Source organism: Danio rerio, chromosome 19 (genome assembly GCF_052040795.2).
Source record: "Danio rerio strain M-AB ecotype USA chromosome 19, GRCz13ab, whole genome shotgun sequence".
Taxonomy (NCBI): domain Eukaryota; kingdom Metazoa; phylum Chordata; class Actinopteri; order Cypriniformes; family Danionidae; genus Danio; species Danio rerio.
In genome coordinates, this window is record NC_141039.2 from 18907735 (window position 1) to 18924951 (window position 17217).

General features: G+C 38.8%; 2 protein-coding genes and 1 long non-coding RNA gene across 35 annotated transcripts in view; 1 reads left to right on the top strand and 2 right to left on the bottom strand.

Moving 5' to 3' along the window:
• Window positions 1–222, bottom strand: part of thrb (thyroid hormone receptor beta) — a 160264-nt gene extending 160042 nt beyond the window's left edge. For 32 of the 33 annotated variants that reach the window (XM_087293936.2, XM_087293928.2, XM_087293919.2 and 29 more), the window contains exon 1: window positions 58–222. The gene's annotated coding sequence lies outside the window, so the exon portion shown is untranslated. The remainder of the gene's footprint in view (window positions 1–57) is intronic. The other variant, NM_131340.1, reaches the window with a different exon arrangement.
• LOC147832527 (uncharacterized) overlaps window positions 1–17217 on the top strand; it is an 845986-nt gene that overhangs the window by 317509 nt on the left and 511260 nt on the right. The gene's annotated exons all lie outside the window — the stretch shown is intronic.
• Window positions 15112–17217, bottom strand: part of top2b (DNA topoisomerase II beta) — a 95483-nt gene continuing 93377 nt past the window's right edge. The window contains exon 22 of the transcript XR_015516125.2: window positions 15112–15302. The gene's annotated coding sequence lies outside the window, so the exon portion shown is untranslated. The remainder of the gene's footprint in view (window positions 15303–17217) is intronic.

Genomic DNA, 17217 nt, shown 5'->3' on the forward strand with positions numbered 1-17217 from the left:
GCGAAGCAATGCCGTTTTAATTGCACTGGGCGTAGAACACAGGAAATAATGACTCACCTCGAAGCTGCAACACAGCATGTGTGTATGTCCTTCATTGATATCTCTGTAACTTTAATGTTTGCTCCTGTGATCGGACATACGTGGCCTGAAATGACCCAGCAGAGCAGATCAACTCCAACATGGACCCGAAGACACAGAAAGAAGCATGCAGCTCTCTCTTCTGATCGCTGTGGGGAAGCAGAGAGCGTTTGACGTCTGGCCAAAGATTGATTAACCCTTTGCAGTAGCCCCAAAACTAGCACATTTTTATTGCATAACAAGAACACAACAAGAATTTTCACATTAACATCTAAGGAACAAATAAATAATTTACTGGAGATATCACAAAAAAATCACAAGAAAAAAAATCACAAGAATTCCAAAACCGCATACTTCCTTTAGCTTTTTATTTTTTTGTTTCAATCTAATGGTTGAGAACAATTTTAAACAAAATAATGTTAGGTTTATCATTGGACCATTTTTGTTTGTGTGCATGATATTTCCAATACATCATCATTAAATGAATAATCAAATTTTGCTCCAAAGTCTTATTAATGTATATTAAATAATATCTTTACAAGAAAACAGAATTATTTTAAATTTGTACGTTTAAATACTAGATATTCAACATTACACCAAAACATTTGGGTATACAGCGAGGAAATAATAATAAAAAAAATATTCAATCAAATATTTAGTCTCCACTTCACTTCCTAAGCTGCAATTGCCTCTTTGAATATCACACTAATTGTACAAAAAAAAAAAAAAAAAAAAAAAAAAAAAACTACTAACACTTCCCTTCTTAGACTTTACAGACCTGAAACTTGCCTTTAGTACTTATTCATTGTTGCTCTTAGTTGTGTAAATTGCTTCCTTGTCCTCATTTGTAAGTCGCTTTGGATAAAAGCGTCTGCTAAATGACTAAATGTAAATGTAAATGTAAATACATAATCAATGTGTTTTTTCCTTGAAACAATATTTCTAAGTACAATATTTCTTTCTGAGATGGAATTGAAGAAGGTTTGGGGAAAAATCCAAACAACACAAACATACAAATTAAAAACAAAAACAAAACAAAAAACTAGTTATGTAATAACTACTGTACTGAACTACTGAATGTATTTAATACTCTATATAAAAGGCATTTTAGGTGATGGCAGTTTAAAGAAAAATGAAGTCACATGCATTGCTCAGGTGTGATTTTTATTCACAAATTTTAACAGTGTAAAAATCTTGATGGTTCTGATGGTCAGTCTAGTCTATCAAATTCTATTTCTTTTGTGTTTTCTATTGGATTCAAGTCAGGTGACTGACTAGGTCATTCTTCAGGTAGATTTTTTCTGAAACCTTTTGAGAGTTTCCTTGGCTGTGTTTTGGTCTTGATGAAGGGCAGTATGTTGCTGAATAACTACTGAGAGATTTCATCTGCTGTTTGGGTTTTCACTACCTTTGTAACTCACCTTTCTTTCTCTATTTGTTCAATATCATTTCCCTGTGTCTCTTCATTTGTAAAACTAATTATTGTTTTCTTTGTTTAAATGGACTTATTTGGTTGTTACCAACATCCAGTGAAAATGTCAAGTCAGTAGCATCTTTAAAAATATGTTCTCTCCATCTAAATATATATATATATATATATATATATATATATATATATATATATATATATATGTATATACATAATTCACAAAATATGTATGCCTGTAGATTCCATGTTTCTAAAATATTTCTTTAACAACTTGCTTCACTGGATAAATAAAATTCATTTGTTTATATGTCACTTTTTTACCTTATTGGTGAGCCAGTATTGACTAGGCAAACTCCAAACTTTTTTTAATCTGCTTAAATAAAGTATTACAAAATAGATTACATTTAGGCAACAATGTGGTTCTACATTACGTTTTAGTTAGTCTATTAATTACCTATAATTTTCATATGAACTGATTAGTATGTAAAAGATTAGATTCAGAGAATTAGATGTATTATCAGATAAGAGTGATAAAAGTCTTATCAAATAAGAACTTATTTGTAAAGTTTACACATTGATGGTTGTGACGACCTCAGGATTCCAGTTAGGATGTGGCAGATCCTGGGTGCCTGCTTGCTCACCAATTTGTTTAAATCAAAAGTGTTGTGTTAGCTTTTGGAGGACAGTGTGGCTACTTGGCCATCCTTGTGTCAACACCATCTTTTTAATTCTGTATACTTATGGTTTCATTTGCCATTATTTATATCATGTAAAGTTATATATTTCTTTATTTATCCCTAGACATTTGTTTGTTCCTAATTTGTTGTTCTATTAGTTTTATGTATAATAAATAAACTACATATAGATCCTTTTGTTGTCCGATTTCAATGAGGAGGTCGTAACAGTGTTCCATATGATTAATGTGGAGAAAACGTATCCTTATAATAAAGCATCCATAGTAAACATGCTCATTTATGAAAAAAGGAAGGCACCTTGTTAATATCAAAATTACACCACTTAAAAAATTTAAAAGCCGGGGGTTCAGGGGAGATGGCTTAAAAATATTTTGTTTTAAATACACAGTTAGCAATGCTAAAGTCAAGAACACCGAGATCAACATTTTTAATTGGATTGCACATAATTATCTTTTTTAAATAATGTGGTCTGTTTCTTCATATTGTCTTGGGTAGGCTCACTCACAAATGCACAGATCTCAGGAATTATTGAAAAATAAAAAGTATTTTTTTACAAAACCAATCACAACAAAAACTGGCCACCAAACCGCAGGCAGAAGATGGTGACAATACAACACCAGACAACAAACAAACTTAACTTAGGGGTAGAAATACACAAGACATGATTAAACAGAATACATACAGGGGTGTAACAAAGGTATAACTAATTAACATTAGCAAACGGCACGAAAACAGCACAAAGGAATCACGTGAGATAAACAAAAGCACATGGAACACAACACATGGGGAATCACAAAGACACAATGACAACATCTAGACACACCTGAATCAAGACACATATAAGTTGAACAAAAAAGTATATTGTGGAATATCTAACACTAGAGTGTTATAAACTAAATGTGACAAACTTTGAGTTTTGATTACTAATATGCTTCCTTTGATTGAAAAATCTCTCATTAACCATAAGTTTTTTTTTAGTTTTTTTTTTAGAACTAGTGTAAAATTACTTCTCTCCTTTTCAATTTTACAAATCTTAAATATTCTACCATCTGCTTTATTGGAACACCAAATGTTAACTTATTTCAAATTTTCAGAGGGACACATATTTATTTTTTACATTTAAACATAAACCAGATACAGATGGGGCAATCAATTATATTTTCATTAAAAAATATATCATTTCAGTTGAACTTTTTAAGAAAAAAGTGGCAGTGGTTTAGTGGTAGTGTTGTCAACTATAACTAAAAGCGATTTTAATTTGTGCTCTAAAATTCTAATACTACAAAATGTAAATACTTTTTAATATATAGGACCATAGCTTGGCAGTAAAATAAATTACACACACACACACATATTTATATATATACACACACACACACACACACACACACACACATATATATATATGGGATGCCACAGTTCTCAATATAATATTGAACCGTACGGTACGACATCCACGGTTCAATACGCACTTGTGAATTGCGGATTTCTCGGTTTTGCGATTAAATAATTTATGTGCGTTTTATATCCTGCCGAATTGACTGTCTGTGCCTCTTAATCCATGAGCTGAGATGAGGAAACTCCTCCCCGCAATTTAATATCCAATCACTAAAATTTTTAGAGGGTTTGCCCTGGCTTTGGGATAACACCGCCCGACTCTTGTGTTCGATGCGTCCACTTCCGCAATGAAAGGTAGATCCGGATTAGGATGGCAGAGAATGGGTACAGTGGTAAATCGGGTTTTGAGCTTGGAGAAGGTGTGATGAGCTTAGGGAGATTATGATAGTTTAGTCGAGTTTCTTTTTGTCATGGCGGTTAATGGAGCTGCTACGGAGCTGAAACCTTTGATGAAGCATCTGTAGAAATTTGCAAAGACCAAAAAACGCTATAGTTCCTTCAGAGTTTTGTGTAATGGCCATTGTTGTACCGCCTGTACTTTAGAGTCATGCATAGCAATCCCCTCCGCACTGATGATGTAACCCAGAAAAGCAACCTGTGTCTGATGAAACTTACAGTTCTCAACCTACGCATATAATTTATGTTGGATCATCCACTGTAACACCTGACGTACGTGTGTGATGTGTTCTTTCCTGGTGTTAGAATAGATGAGGATGTCATCGATGTAGATGATAACCAATTTGTCCAACATATCTCAAAATACGTCATTTATAAATGATTGGAATACAGATGGACAGTTGGCTAGGCCGAAGTGCCCCCTAGTGGTGGAGAACACTGTTTTCCATTCATCTCCAGCACAGATCCTGATGAGATTGTATGTGCTGTGTAAATCGAGCTTGGTGTAGTAATTAGCCACTCTCAACTGTTCCAATGCAAGAGGAATGAGGGGTAAGGGATAACGGAACTTGATGGTTGTAAACTGCCATCTTTCGTTTTAACTAAGAAGAATCCATCGGATGCTGTGAAAGTAGAGGTTTGGAACAAGCCTTTAGGCAACTCCTCTTAGATATACTCAGCCATGGCCTTCGACTCGGGTTGAGAGAGAGGGAAAATTCTTCCTTAGAAGGTACAAATCAAGGAAGTAATTCAATGGCGCAGTCACTGGAGCGATGTGGTGGTAATTGAGTGGCTTTCTGTCCGCTAAAGGCTTTGATTAAATAATGGTATACAATGGGTTCCTGTTCATCTTCTGGAGTGATGGCTAGTGTAAGCGCTCTGACAAGGAATTTTATGTAGGGGTTGTATGCAGTGAGTCAGAATCAGAATCAGTTTTTGTAAAATATTTAATGCTTTGTTTATTCTCCACCAATAAACATGTAGCAAATTATAACGATAATGTAGGTTAACTTTGCACGCATATCTACATTAATTATCTGTAACAAATTATATTTGAGTGCTTGCATACCTACATCATTATTACTGTAGTAAATTAGCTCAAGGTTATTCTTCCTGCGCCTTTTCCGCTGTTATAATGTTGAGAGTTATGATTTAGATTACAGTGCTCGCGTGTCTTCTGGACCATTATATATATATATAGCGGACTAGCTTAAAGGGGTGGAAGATTCATTTGAACGGGGCTTCAAACGAATTGACTTTTTTGATCCGAACAAACGAATCGTCCAGCGATGCTATCAAACATAAACCCATTAAGTTTGAGCAGGGTAACAAGATCATTAAACATTAGATTCATAAATACACACAGGCACCTTTCTTTATACAAAATAAACTTTATTGACTAATCTAACATAAACTAACACCTAACACAAACACACATTCATACAAGTGTAGTAAATAGTAAAGAACATGAAGTAAGAGGTTGAGAGGATGTAATGATGGGAAAACCTCGGAGTATGTAAGAGCAAACCAAGCAAACCAAACAGTCAAATTCAATATAACCCTTCTAGGGTCCTTTTAGGGTTAAATTTAGTTTACACCAGTTTAGATGTTGGAAGAAAGTGGATACTTGTGTCTGTCCGTGTTGTAAGGAGGCTCCCTTGGTTGAGCACATGGTTCTGCTGGTTGTTCCTTTGCTCTCACGAGGGTTGGAGGGGGTGAGTCTGAGAACTAATGCCTAGTTCACACTAGAGGATTTTAAGCCTGATTTGAGCCCGATTTGGAAGTTAAAGAGCTCGCCGACAGATCGGGCTGTGATCGGGAAGAAATCTGCGGGTGCACGGCACTCGCCGCTCTTTATGTGTGAACTACTGAACAACGCATCAACGAGGCTCGCTGACGCGTCGCCGACACCTCGCAGACGGAAATCCAACATTTAGCATGCTAAATATTCCAGAGCAGTCGGCCGACTCAACCCCACGTGTGGTCATGTGTAGTGAGGAGCTTCAGCCAATGAGAGAGCATATCAGCATGAGCTGAATGCTTGTGTGTTCAGGAGCTCAGCAGAAACATCTGTGATTGGTCACAATGGGCATCGGTGCACTCGCTTCATTCTGTGTTAGCACAGACATGAGAGTAGGCTATATTAACAGTGGAACTAGGATTCTGTAACTATTAGAATTACTATACTGCTCATTCTGACCGTTCTCATATAAAACGCCATACTGTCACATCATATTTACATTCAAAGCTATTATTGAGATATTAAAATTAAGCTTTGAATGTCTGGCATCATATTTAATGACACCATTACCCTAAAAATATAATTTGTTTTTGGTAATACAGCCTATAAATATGTCGTTAAGATACTAAAACACTTAAAGGTCTTGGCTTTCATTTTCACTTTCAAACAGGATCTATATCACAGCACAGAATCTGCTGTTTTGAAAGATATCTGAAGTAAATTGATGTTTTTGCCATCAGAAAGTTTTGTTTATGTTAGCAGGAAGTTGCTAGGCAAGGAAATGCACACATATTTAAAGTCACAGTGAAAAGTATCAGACATGCATGCAGTCATTTTGACCAATATGATAATTTAAGGCAGAAATGCTCAGTTCTTTACTGTTTTGTAATAAAAAAATAACAATGTCAGAAAAAAGACACTGATAGTTAGAAAACGGCAGGGTGTTATTTGTTAGTTTTATTTCAAAGAGTTATAAAATTACAAAAATTAAAAACTCTCTGTGTATCTATCCACTGGAACCTTGCAGATGAGTGATTAATCCGCTGATAAATCAGCTGATTTGACGATGTTTTTAAATGCTTTCTCCAAAGCTTGAAACGCTGTCAGTGATGTCATCAGCACACAAGCAGCCAATAGTGTTTAGCTTTTTCAGACGACTCCTCCCTCAAAATTTCATTGGCTGTGGTTTGGTAGCTTGAATGAGCTGTTGGGGAATGAGTTGTTGTCAGATCATGTAGTGTGTGACCCCCCTTTTGTGGATCATTCACAGAGTGTTGCGTAGTGTGAACACCACAGAGATTAAAGACACAAAGTCAAGTCATGTAGTGTGAACGGCACAGCAATCTGCTGATGTTTAAAATCCTGTAGTGTGAACTAGGCTTAAGGTAGCCTATCTGAGATGTGAAATGTCCAAGCTGTGTGATTAACCCTTTCTGTCTGGGTCTCCGCCTGCTTTCTTGGAGGTTTCTCTGCTTAGGTCTCGTTCTTAGTTTCTGAAGAAGTTGCAGAGAGTTTGAAGAAAAGTTTCAGAGCAGCGTGTTTCAGAGCAGAGCCGGGTTCAGGAGAGAAGAAGTTTCAGAACAGCGAGTAGAGAGCTTTGGTGCTGGGAGAGAGAGAGAGGCGTAGCTTGGTCACAAGCTTATATAGGGCGGGTTCGGATCCAACCTCGATGAAAAGTTGACTAATTAGAAACTAACCTGTCCGAGGCAGAAGAATTTGCATAGGCAAATTTTATACAAATCGGGACAGAAATGTTAAAGTCTCTTAAAATGTTAATATGTTGCACTCGTATTAACATAAAATGTCAACGATCAATTAGTACAGCAAGTAAGCTTTATGAAAAGTCTAAACACGAACAGTATAACAGTATAAGAGCTTGTATAGCTTCGGTACAGTTAAACATTTTATGCAACAGTATTAAAATCAAAATGTTAATACAAGAGCAAGGGAAACGTTGCAAAACACATGATTACACAAAGAGAGTAAAGTTTATATGAAAACATCAGTCTTAAACAAGCAGCTTAAAGAAATCCTGTTCAATTCAGTTGTGCTTTGCTGTGAGCACATTCCTTTTGGGTCGTAAATACCTTGGAATCAGGTTTCTAGTCTTCCTTGGGCAAAAGTTGGCTCGGTTGTGGAATAAAAGCAAAATAATTATGTGTCTTGTCGGCTATATTTGTTACAGTTTTATTGCCAAGTGTGCTTCACGCACACAAGAAATTTGTTTTGGCTACAGAAGCTTCCAGTGTACATAAAGTGACAAGTGACAACACAAAATAAATATGAAAAAAGACGATAAACATTAAACAGAGATTCAGTTAGTCAAGAAATCTGGATGTTGATTTGTATGTACAGGTTTGTCATAAATATACAGATTATAAGGTGCTGTGTACAAATGTGAATGTAGAAAGTATTGCATTGTATATTAAAATAAGGTGCTGTGTACAAGTGTGTATGAGAAAGTATTGCACATATTTATTGCACAGTTGGGGGATATTTAACTGTTCATGAGGTAGATGGCCTGAGGAAAGAAACTTTTCCTGTGTCTGGCTGTTTTTGTGCTTGGTGCTCTGAAGTGCCAACCAGACGGTAACAGTTCGAACAGGTAGTGTGCTGGATGCGAGGCGTCTAGAGTGATTTTGGTGGGTTAGTGCAGGGGGGTTTCTCCTAAAGTCCACTATCCTAAGTCCACTATCATCTCCTCTGTTTTGAGTGTGTTCAGCTCTAGGTGTTGTATTTGCACCAAAACGCCAGCCGCTCCACCTCCTGTTTGAATGCAGACTTGTCACTGTTCCGGATAAAGCCGATTACAGTAGTGTTGTCTGCAAACCTCATGGGTTTGATGGAGGGGTCTTTTGCAGTGCAGTTGTTGGTATACAGGGAGAAGAGCAGTGGGGAGAGAACACATCCCTGGGGGGCACCAGTGCTGATGGTGGAGCTATCGGATGTGATTTTGCCCATTCTGACTAGCTGTTGTCCATCTGTCAGAAAGCTGGTGATCCATTGACAGACAGAGCTAGGAACAGAGAGCTGGGTGAGTTTGTACTCCAGCAGTGATGGGACGATGATGTTAAAGTTAGAACTGAAGTCCAGAAACAGAATCCTTGCGTAGTTCCCTGGTTTGTCCAGATGTTGTTGGGTATAATGCAGCCCCATGTTGACTGCATCATCCACAGACCGGATTGCTTTATAGGCAAACTGTAGGCAGTTAAGCAGGGGTCCAGTAATGTCCATCAGATATGCTAGTCTTTCGAATGACTTCATGGCCACAGATGTTAGGGCAACAGGTCTGTAGCCGTTGAGTCCAGTGATCTTTGGCTTCTTCAGGATTGGGATGATAGTAGAGCGCTTAAAGCAGGATGGAATTTTGAGCTGTTCCAATGATCTTTTGAAGATCTTTGAGAAAATAGGAGCCAGCTGGTCTGCGCTGGTTCTTAGACAGGCTGGTGAAACACCGTCTAGCCCTGGTGGTTTCCTTTTCTTCTGTGTAGGGAGATGGTCTGGGCTGTGTTGATGTGGTGTTGATGGCTGTGTAGGGAGATGGTCCGGGTGGGTGTAAGGTGTCTGGTCAAAGGTGTCAAATCTACAGTAGAACATATTCAGCTCGTTTGCAAGATGTTTGTTGCTGTCGATGCTAAGGGATGGTGTCTTGTAATTAGTAAATCCTTTTAAGCCTCTCCACACTGATGCAGGGCCGTAAGCTGAAAACTGTTTTTGCAGGTTTTTGGCATAGTTTTTCTTAGCCACACCAATCTCCTTTGTCAATGTGTTCCTGGCCTCATTGTACAAGATCCTGTCACCACTCCTGTAGGCATCCTCTTTGGCTTGACAAAGCTGTCTGACGCCCCGTTTACACTAATGCGTTTTAGTTTGAAAACGCATAAGTTTTGCTACGGTTACGCCAACTGTCTACACTACGCCGAAGTTCTCGAGCGCCAAAAACGGAGCGTTTCGAAAACGCTGGAGAGGCCGTTTTCATTCTGAAACGCTGCTGCTCCGTCTCAGTGTGGATGATGGAAAACGGAGACATCTGAAAACGGAGGCGGGGCTGCAGACATTCGCCTCTCTGATTGGGGCTTTTCCTAAATATTAAGTAGCCTACACACACAGTTCAGTCCTGCATTCTCTCCTTGTAAGTTCAGACTTCGCAAGTTTGATCAAGGCTGCAGTCTCTTAGTTTGATATGGACAACAGACTATACCGAGGACACGGGTAAATCTTTAAAGGGAACAGTGTACTTTATAACTTCATTCACATCACCCTGGCTACGTTGTTTTACTTTCTCAACAATAAAACGTAAACATGATTTAAGGAACTGCCTATTTTCATTTTAATATTAGCAACTTAGACAGCAGAAATGTTGAGGCGTCGTGCTGCATGAGCGTCATCTTTACTGTGTGGATATTTATAACAAAACGAAGCCGATAACAACTGCCACCTTTCAATTTCAGTGAAAAATATGAAACACACCCTTTCTTTTGCTGAATATCAGTTTTAATAATCGATAATGGTCATTATAGATGTATAACATACAATAAGTTTATACATTATAGGAAATAAAGGCAAGCGATCAGTCAATATACAGAATGTAGGCTACGTGGTTACATTAATCATTAACTTATCTTTGCGCTTAGCCAAAACACGTTACCTGAGAAAAAGTAATAGATTCCAATGACCAAAGTCAGGAATATGTCGTTAGATAAAGACAACAAGATGAATGAAATATCCCGTTTAATAAATATAGTGAGATTAGATCCAGCGGGAGATGCTTGATGAGGAGTCCAACTAGCAGAGCTCTCATCTGGGTAGATGGGCTGCAGCGCTTGCCCGAGAGTGTCTGTGTGGTCACGTGATGTGCGTTTTCAGCGTTTTGGTGTGGACGGAGAGCAGTTCAGAAACGCTGGATAAAACGCGAGTGTGGACGCGGATCGTTTTCATTCTAAAACGCTGTTTTAAAACTAAAACGCACTAGTGTAAACGGGGCCTAAGTTTTGCTGTGGTTTATCATTGTTATATGATACATAGGTCCTGGTATGGATGCATAACTCCCCACAGAAACTAATGTATGTTGTTACAGTCTCTGTGAGGTCATCCAGGTCTGTGGCTGCAGCTTCAAAAACACCCCAGTCAGCGCATTCAAAACAGGCTTGTAGGGCGTGCTCTGTGTTGTTGGTCCATCTCTTAACAGCCCTTAATACTGGCTTAGTAGTTTTAAGTTTTTGCCTGTAAGTTGGTATGAGATGAACCGGCAGTGGTCGGAGAGTCCTAGAGCGGCTCTGGCAAAGCAGCGATATGCATCCTTTATTGTGGTGTAGCAATGGTCCAAAATGTTATTGTCTCTGGTGGGTCATGTAATTTGCTGTTTGAATTTAGGCAGCTCATGTGTGACTTTTGCCTGATTAAAGTCCCCAAGTATGATAAAAACAGAGTCTGGGTGCTGTTGTTCTATCTCTGTGATCAGATCAGCCAGCTGTTGCAGCGCAGTACTCACATGTGCTTGCGGTGGAATGTAAACACAGACCAGAATAAATGAGGAAAATTCTCTTAGTGAATTAAAAGGCTCACAGTTAATGAAAAGCACTTCCACATCAGGACAGCACATCTTCTTTAACACAGTTACATCCGTACACCACCTTCTGTTGATGTAAAAGCATTACCCACAGCCGCAGGTCATGCAGGAATCACTCCATCTGAGAATTTGCCCTTCTCTCCATGAAATGTGTGGGTTATGATGACGTAACCTGGGCAGACCCAGGACCACTGGATGGTTAACTGATTCAATTTTATATAACTGTATTCGTTTAGTGTGTAAAACTAACTTGCAGATGCATTTCAGTGGTGATGTTGCAGATTCGTCCTTCTCCAACAGGGCGACCATCTAACGATTCCACTGCAAGAGAGGAGTCATAATTGCTGAGAGACAGTTCATGGCATTGTGCAAATTTTCTGACTAATACTTTCATGGTTGTGGATAATCGTTAAAGGAATGACTACACGAAAAATTGAGGGACCAGTAGAGGAACTCATCGAATGGGAGAATGGGGGGGTCGTACGGGGCAAGTGGATTTGACATGTCCGGCTTGGCCACAATACAGGCGGAGATGTTTCTGTAATTTTTTATCTTTTTCCTCTTGGGTCAAACGTGTGAACTCCAGCTGCATTGGTTCATCATGGGAGTTTTCAGGAACAGGACGGGACATGGAGCTGGGGTTTCTTCTACTTCAAATGAGATGGTCAAAGCGAATGGTGAGTTCAATGAGTTCATTCAGGTTCTTTCTTTCATCACGACAAGCCAGTTCAGACTGTAATGTTGTGGTCAACCCCTGGCGAAAAAGTAGTTTCAGTGTATCTTCTATCCATGAAGTTTGTGCTGCGAGAGTACGGAATGTGAGGGCATATTCTGCTGCTGTATTTCGCCCCTGTGTGAGGGACAGTAGTTGGTCACCCGGGCTTTTCCCGTCAATATGATGCTAAAAAACCTCACAAAACTTTTTAAGGAAAGTTTCAAAGATGGGGTTCTAATGCTCTTCCTGTTAGTAAGTTGCATACAATTGCCACTCAGCTGGTATCTGTAGGATACATTGCTGGTTAACAAAGAGTTTACATTGTAGCAAAAACTCGTTACAACGGGAAGGCGTGCCATCAAATTTTTTAGGGAAAGCTAATCAAGGACTTACAGTAGCTGGAGCACTAGGAGCAGTCTGTAGTGTGGAAATTGTCATTGGCACAGAAGGAGAGACTGCTGGCTTGTGCATGAGGGGCTGTTGCATAGCTTTTACTAATTCCTCTGTAAGTGAAGTTAACCGTGTGAGCTGCTGATGATGAGTTGCTAGTTGAGTAGCTTGGGCTGACAGTTCTGTTGAGAAGTGTGCTGGATCCTGTGTTGGTGAAGTCTTCTGTTGTGATGAGTCAGAAGCCATTGGTTCCATTTGCAGGCTTTATTAGCACAATCATACAAAAGTAACAAACAGAGGTACAAACCAGGAAACAATCAAAACAAAATGGATAACAATCACAGTCGATGAAACGGGCAAGAGTTCAGAACACAGATCAGGCAGGAATGGAATGTAAACGCTAATGAATGCTGGGCAAATCAAGACTTCGCACTGAGTGATTTTGTGAGTGTAGTTTAAATACACTGAGCGGATGAGAGACACCTGTGCCACAATCAGTAACAGGCAGAAGGGGAATGGGAATTTGTGTCCAAGAGTCCGATTAGAATTCAGGTGATGGCTCCCTCTGGTGATGCACAAGAGGGATAGCTAAGCTCTCACTTACAACAATTTTAAAGATGGCTTGTGTATTTAGTAGTTTAACAATAACTTAAGATTTTTTCCTTTTTTCCAAAAAAACCCAAAATCGTATTTGTACTGTTTAAAAATAAACTTGTTTCTCTGTTTAGAATATCTTTTGTTATAAAATTGTTTAACACTAAATCTTATCTGTAGCCTACTGTTTTAAAAATAACCAGTTTTACATCAGTTCTCTTTTTATATCACTTATAAAATAGTTTAACAGTTCTAAAATACTTGGTCCACTTTTACTTTACAAACAATTTTAATAAGTTAGACTACAGATGTCATGTTTTTTATGGTTTTATGTTTTATATGGTGTAAATTAAATTACTGTGTTTTATATATTTACTGAAATCAATGTAAAAAAAAATACTACAAGACTAAAAGAATACGCTACATTGGCTTACTATAATGTCTTTGTCTGTGTCTGTGTATGTGTAATGAACAACTTTTCTTGAATAAAAACAACTTTGTCTCTTCACCAATGCATTGTTTTACATTTTGAAAATGCCAAAACGTTATTTTGAAAAAAGAGACATTTTTTCGGTTTAAAATGGCCAGTGCTCTGTGTCAATGGAAGTGTAAGAAATGGAAGAAAAACGGAGATATCTGAAATTTGAGCCGTGGTGGCCGACATACGATAGGACTATCTGAATGGGTCTCTCAATATCATGTAGGGTAAGTCCGGCCGGTGGTGCATCCTTTCCTTTTAAGTTCAGATTTTTGTTTTTCAAGTTTCAGCAAGTTTGAATGAGAGACCGAACTCTTGAGGACGCAATGACACATCGGATAAATCTTCAATTGGAAAAATGTACCATCATTCGCATCACCTTAGCAATAGTTGTTTCAATATCTTTACAAAATAATTTATCTTAATAAAATAAGACTTCCTTTTTTGATTGTGATATTAACAGCTTAAACATATCCGACACCAAAATTGTTAAGGCATCGTACACATATTTATACCGTCATCTTCAATCTTTGCAATCCTAATCATTAGCATAACTGCCTCCTTTTGTTTTCATTGAAAAATATGAAACATTGTGGTTTTGACATTATGTGCTTAAGTTTGACTAGACAATAGAGAGTTAGTGTGTGCGTGTGTGCTGCCTGCCGGTCCGTCTAGGGTGAATAGGAAGATTTTTTAGGAAAAAAAGAAGAGTCAGAGGTGTGGTTAAAGGCTGATGGTGAAGAGTTTGAGGAGGGATTACGTTTGACACTACATTTTTCCATTTGAAGATTTATCCGATTACGTCTTTTCACTTTTTTTGGTTTACTTATTGTCTTTGGCTTGAGGAGAAAGCAGTCATTTTTGCTGCTTTCTCCGTAAGATAAGTATTTAGTTACTTATTTTGAGGGTGGAATAGAGGAGTTATGGGCGTTGTCTTAGACTCAGTTTCCTATCATTCTTTCACAATCACTGAACAAGTGAGGATCTAAGTTCGGATATTCCATAAGATCAACTAAATCTTTTTTCTTTAACATATACTTGCATTTTAAAAACATTTTACTTGCATTACTTGCAGGCTGTCATTAGCTTTTTTTAGCTAATCGACTCATTTTAAAAACTAAAACGTGTTTTTATTACTTTCAAGAGTTTATTTCTTTCTTTTCTTTATTTATTTTTTTAACTTTTTAAAACCTATTTGCTTTTTCTATCTCAAATCCGGCTGTGTATGAGAGGCATGTGTGTGTATGTATGTATGTATGTATGGGCATGTGTGTGCGCATGTGTGAGTCTTCACAGCGCTTTCACAGCTTTTTTCTCTGGTAAAACAAAGACTAAACACTGATTTCACTCCGTGAAATGTAAGATACATCTTTGTTTCTTCTTTAACAAATACTCTTACTATTTACTCTACCAACATTTTAAATCTGACATCGTTTTGTTTTTTGTTTTAAATAGTACGCTTTAACACTTTTTAACTAAACTAAAAAAAGAAAAACAAAACAAACTGTCAAAAAGCATTCATGTGAAAGTTTACACCTTCTCTTGAAATAAAAGCAACCTTTCCCCTCTTTCTAAACTTGTACACATTTAAATGTTTAAAGCACATAACTGCCCAATACACACACAAAAACCGTCACTAATAACTTGCCTTTAATAGAGTATGTTTATGAGGGTAATCAATCAATCAATCAATCAATCAATCAATCAATCAATCAATCATTTTTGACACAAAGTACCCATAAACCTCTCTCACACCTTTGTAAAAACATAATGTTACATCTAATATAACTAATGCGAGGCAGTGGCGCAGTAGGTAGTGCTGTCGCCCCACAGCAAGAAGGTTGCTGGGTCGCTGGTTCGAACCTCGGCTCAGTTGGCGTTTCTGTGTGGAGTTTGCATGTTCTCCCTGCCTTCGCGTGGGTTTCCTCTGGGTGCTCCGGTTTCCCCCTCAGTCCAAAGACATGCGGTACAGGTGAATTGGGTAGGCTAAATTGTCCGTAGTATATGAGCAGTGTTGGGAGTAATGCGTTACAAAAGTAATGTATTACAGTAATGTATTACATTTTCCTGTAACGCAGTAGTGTAAGGCATTACTAATACATTTTCAGTAATATTTTACTCAGTACATGTTCAGTAACGCGTGCGTTACAACACACTTTTCGCCCGCAAGACATTAACAAATAAAAATACCGCAGTTCTATTTCCTGGTAGTGGCTAGAGAATATATGCGCATGCTGTCATTAATCTCCCTCTGGCTATGGGACCTTTTTACTTTGAACGTGGAATGATTTCAGCTTCTGAGCTCAAGGTCCGGGCTATTGGCTCAGCCCGGTTTGCAGTATGCGCAGCGGAAAATAGATGAAAATGGCATAAGACAGTGCATTCGCAAGTGTATATGTAAGTGTATATGGCGTTATTTCACTGACAAATGTCGTAAGCTCATTCATGTAATACGAGCGAGTGAACGTGCCGGTTTCCTCTGTGGACAAAACTCCTCGCGTTAAAGAGCATATTGTAGGTTAAAAAACTGTTTCAAAAAAAGGAAAAATCGTTTGTGAAAGTACTCTATAATACCATAAAATACCATATTAAAATGTTTTATGAAGTGCCAGTGCACAAATTTAAAGAAAATGTGTCTGTTTTCCCACTTCCGCTGTTTTTTCTATCCACCCCGGTGACGTCAGAAGCGGGACTTATCTGACAGACGCGCGCTGCATACAGTGGGGCAGAGGAGCTAATAGCAGAAATGGTTGTTAGTTTTGCCGTAATTTATCATCATCATGCTATATTATTATGTTTATGGTAACAGCACAAACTCCAGCCTGTCAACAGATCAAGTCCACAAGATTCCTGTCGCTATTTTGGTCCGTGAAATGGGATGAATTCGATAAGACTTATAGCTGACGCGAACGGCGAGAAACACTCCTGGATCAGTCGGAGATGCAGCTCGATAAAAATGAGACTGTACACGGTACAGTCTACTGTATAAGTTTTGTGAGATGGTTTGCAATTCACTATCCAGGGGTCTGCAAATGTGGCTGGGTTTTCTGTATTATGTTATATTCTAAATCATACGGTGAATTTTAAAATGTATAACTGAGGACGCAGGTGGTGAGTGAGGTGTCGCGGATGCCGCCCTATGCGCGGATATAACTGAGGAAGTGTCGCGGACATAACTGAGGACGCGGGTGATGAGGGTAGTGTCGCGGACGCCAGCCTCTCTATTCTGCCGCCCTATGCGCGGACATAACTGAGGATGCGGGTGGTGAGGGTAGTGTCGCGGACGCCCTATGCGCGGACATAACTGAGGATGCGGGTGGTGAAGAAGGTGTCGCGGACGCCGCCCTATGCGCGGATATAACTGAGAAGGTGTCGCGGACATAACTGAGGACGCGGGTGTTGAGGGTAGTGTCGCGGACACCAGCCTCTCTATTCTGCTGCCCTATGCGCAGACATAACTGAGGACGCTGGTGGTGAGGGTAGTGTCGTGGACGCCAGCCTCTCTATTCTGCCGCCCTATGCGCGGACATAACTGAGGACGCGGATGGTGCGGGTAGTGTCGCGGAGGTCTTCACAGGCTCGACGAGAATGCAGAACTTTGCACTTCATTTGCTCTCCTTTCTAGATCCTTCCAGCGGGTTTACAAGGATGAGGCTGTCGGCATCTTTTTACACAGCATTCACAATTTAACACACATTAAAGACATGATATGTCACATAAATGTTGGCCAACTT